Source organism: Anastrepha ludens, chromosome 6 (genome assembly GCF_028408465.1).
Source record: "Anastrepha ludens isolate Willacy chromosome 6, idAnaLude1.1, whole genome shotgun sequence".
Classification (NCBI taxonomy): Eukaryota; Metazoa; Arthropoda; class Insecta; order Diptera; family Tephritidae; genus Anastrepha; species Anastrepha ludens.
The window spans coordinates 122,660,974-122,664,614 of NC_071502.1; the positions used below are offsets into that span (position 1 = coordinate 122,660,974).

Here is a 3,641-nt window from a genome sequence, read left to right on the forward strand (position 1 = left end):
TCACAGTCAGAGGGCTCAGCATCAGTGTTGTCACTTCAGAAATCTTCTAAACCCACATGATTTTGATTTCGATGACATGATTTTGATGCAATAGCAAAAAAAAAACAAACAGCGCTTAGCCTTGAGACACATGCGCTATTTCCACAAAATTATAATTTTACTGCCTAGGCGAATCTGCCAAAGGTGGTATCAGTTGACCAGCTGATTTGTGTTTTTTCTTTCGCCGTGTACATGAACATGTCAGCACAAAATAGAATGAGGAAAACTCTTCCATCCCCACCATCATCGTATGTTTCTAATGCCAACTTCATGTCGGCTGTTCATGCAGTTATTTCTATTCTTTTTCTTTTCTACTTCCCTTCTTAGTGACATTCTAATGTACTGCCAATATGTTATGTTGCGGTGGTAATTGACATCACTATATGCTAAACTCTACCTGTATTTACGAAAACATAATTCTTACAGCTCGCACTGCTGTTAATTGATGGTGGAAAGATCATAAAGGGCATTTTTACCATTCACGGTATAATTAGCGTTATCTGCAACACACTTACCTTACTCTTTCCGGAAGTATAAATATAAGGTCGGGCATTAAACATTCATTAGTACGTACGGAGATGTCATCAAATTTATTACTCTTATTCCCTCTGGCGCTTTTCTGCGCTTTTAGCGCTTCTGCGAACTCCACAGTCGACTGGTGGGAGTCCGCCACTCTATATCAGATTTATCCTCGATCCTTCATGGATAGTAATGGTGTAGGAGACTTGAATGGTATTACATCTCGTCTGGAATTCCTCAAGGAAATAGGGGTGACGGCTGCATGGCTTTCGCCAATTTTCGATTCACCCATGGCCGATATGGGCTATTATGTAGCTAATTTCACTAAAATTGCGCCGCTCTTTGGCACAATGGAGGATTTTGATGCAATGCTTGCCAAGGCTCATGAATTAGGACTGAAAATTTTATTGGATTTTGTGCCAAATCACACGAGTGATGAGAGCGAGTGGTTCCAGAAGTCGATACGTCGTGAAGATGGTTACGATGATTTCTATGTATGGGACGATGGCAAAATCGACCCAGAAACGGGTGAGCGTGTACCGCCAAGTAATTGGGTGAGTAACTTCTTACCTCGATTATCTATTATTTTGTAGTTTTCTATCTAGCAATGTCTTCCTAATTTTTTCGTACAGATATCAGCATTTAATGGGTCCTCATGGACTTGGAACGAACAACGTCAACAATATTATTTACACCAGTTTTTAGTCAAGCTACCTGATTTGAACCTCACCAATCCTATGGTACGTGAACGTCTGATTGAAGTGTTAAAATTCTGGCTTGATCGTGGTGTGGATTCTTTTCGCATTGATGCGGTACCATTTTTCTTCGAGACGCGTTTAGCAAATGGTACATATGGAGATCAGCCGAGGCTTGACCCCATCTATACAAAAGATCAACCAGAAAATCCCCAATGGTTATACGAATGGCGCGAGTTCTTAGATGGATAGCAACGTGAGCATGGCGGTGATACTAGGTGAGGCACATCTGCTGTGGAAACAACACCCACAGTAAGAATTTTGTCTAAACTAACCAACTGCACTTCTCTTTAGGGCACAAATCGTTGAAGGTTATGCCACCGTTGATGTTATAAGCACGTACATTAGCAATGGCACAACCGCCGGTTGCCAACAGCCAATGAATTTTAACTTTATTAGATTAAAAACCAATGCCACTGCAAAGATTGTTGAAGACTTAACTAAAAATTGGATGGACGTAATTTGGGCAAAACATAAAGTAGCCAATTGGGTAGTGGGCAATCATGACAACAGTCGTCCAGCTACACGCATAGGAGAAACTAGGACAGATTTGATGACGATGTTAGTGCATATATTGCCCGGTGCATCTGCTACTTATTACGTAAGTGCTAACTGCCAATTAAGAATGTTTTTATTACTAGTGGGAAAGTTCTTAAATTGAAAAATTTAGGGCGACGAGATTGGCATGACCGACGGAGAATGCTCAGCCACTTGTGAGTTCCGAGATCCAGAGCGTTCTCCAATGCAATGGGACTCTTCGAAGAATGCCGGCTTCAGCACAGGAAACTCCACATGGCTACCTGTCAATCCTAACTACAAATATCTCAATGTAGAGGCATAGCGGTGCGTGGAGCTTAGTACTCTGAATATATTCACGGGGATGACCGAACTAAAGAAAACAACTGCTTTCAAGGCATTCAAAGAAGAAGGTGGCTTTTCGTATGGAGCTTTGACGGAACAGGTCTTTCAAGTTGTGAGGTTAGTTGAAATTAATAGAGCAATCAAAAACTTTTAGTAATTGATTGAACTTTCGTTTCAAGAACTGCTGCTGGTATTGAGGAGTACCGTTTTCTAGGTAACTTTGGTAACCAAACAGAATATTCGGATGGTTTGACAAATAAGACCATGGAGTATGTGCTACTCACTTCCTATTCTCCACACAAATATGGGTACAGACGTGTAAGGTGACATTTTCGAATAGTTACTTACTATGATTTTTGTTCTTGCATTTCAGTGATAAAGTTGATTTAAGCGGACGATTTGTTCTGAAGTCCCATGAAGCGGTCATTCTGCGATGGACTGCGTAATGTTTATTTGGCAAATTTTGTGCATACCAATTCCTGTTGACTATTTAAACTTGAAGTATTTTGCTCTTTGCACTAGACAAAAATAAAGTGTTGTATTTTTCAGTACTAGTGTGTATATATGTATTTCGTTTAGTCGCACTTAGGATATTAGCAAGAGGGTGTCGAACGTACACTCTATTCCAGAAAACGATATATGTATGTATATATATGATTGGTGCTTACACCCTGTGTGGCTTTCTGTGGGTTTTATCTCAACAGCTTCTGGCTTTGCGTGTTGTATTCGTGGCTTGCTCTTTTTGCTTGGCTAACTTATCCTTCGGCTTCTTTTGGTTGCCCCTCTTAGTAACTCCGCACATAACAATAAAATATGGCTATGGCATAAATGACCAGCTTTGCAACACATGCAGTTTTACTTACCTCTCATGTGCATATTGAAAAGATATTTGTAATAATATTTTTATTTCGAGCCTACAAACAAGCCAAGCAAAGTAAAGCTTAAGTTTCTAGAGGCCTTTATTGTTCTTTAGATATCTTAAGTTTAGTATGCGTGAGTACGTTGCGTATAAAGGACAATACATGAAAGCGCAAAGCCAAACGGCTGGATTCTATTTATTATAGCGGTTCCCAACATCCTCCGCCCGTTGAAAGTGGAGGCTTTTAAGATGATCGACTGAAAAGTCTAGTGTTAGCTCTAATTGTGATTCCTGAACTTGTTTTGTAGCTTTCGCGGGGTACCTCCAAAGATAAATGAAAAGGTTCAAAAACAACATCTGCAATCAAGACTGAAGTTTACATACATGTATAGCTTTTCCTAAGTTCACCAAATAATTATTTACTTAACACCTTTATCCAATGAGTACAACCGACCTTCGGTGCCAGCTACCGAGATTCTGTGAGATTGCGGCGATTTATATACATATTTCTGCAAATTGAAATTAATAATAAACTCATACCTTTTTTTCAGTCAGTTTTCGCCGCTCATATCCAAGCTGTCTAAGCAAGATTTTGCGTAATTTCGAAC

The 3,641-nt window shown here is 39.8% G+C and overlaps 1 pseudogene; it reads left to right on the plus strand.

The window, feature by feature from the left end:
* The first annotated feature begins 617 nt into the window (after nt 1–617).
* LOC128867931 (maltase A2-like) lies at nt 618–2,620 on the plus strand (annotated as a pseudogene).
* The last annotated feature ends 1,021 nt before the right edge of the window (nt 2,621–3,641 follow it).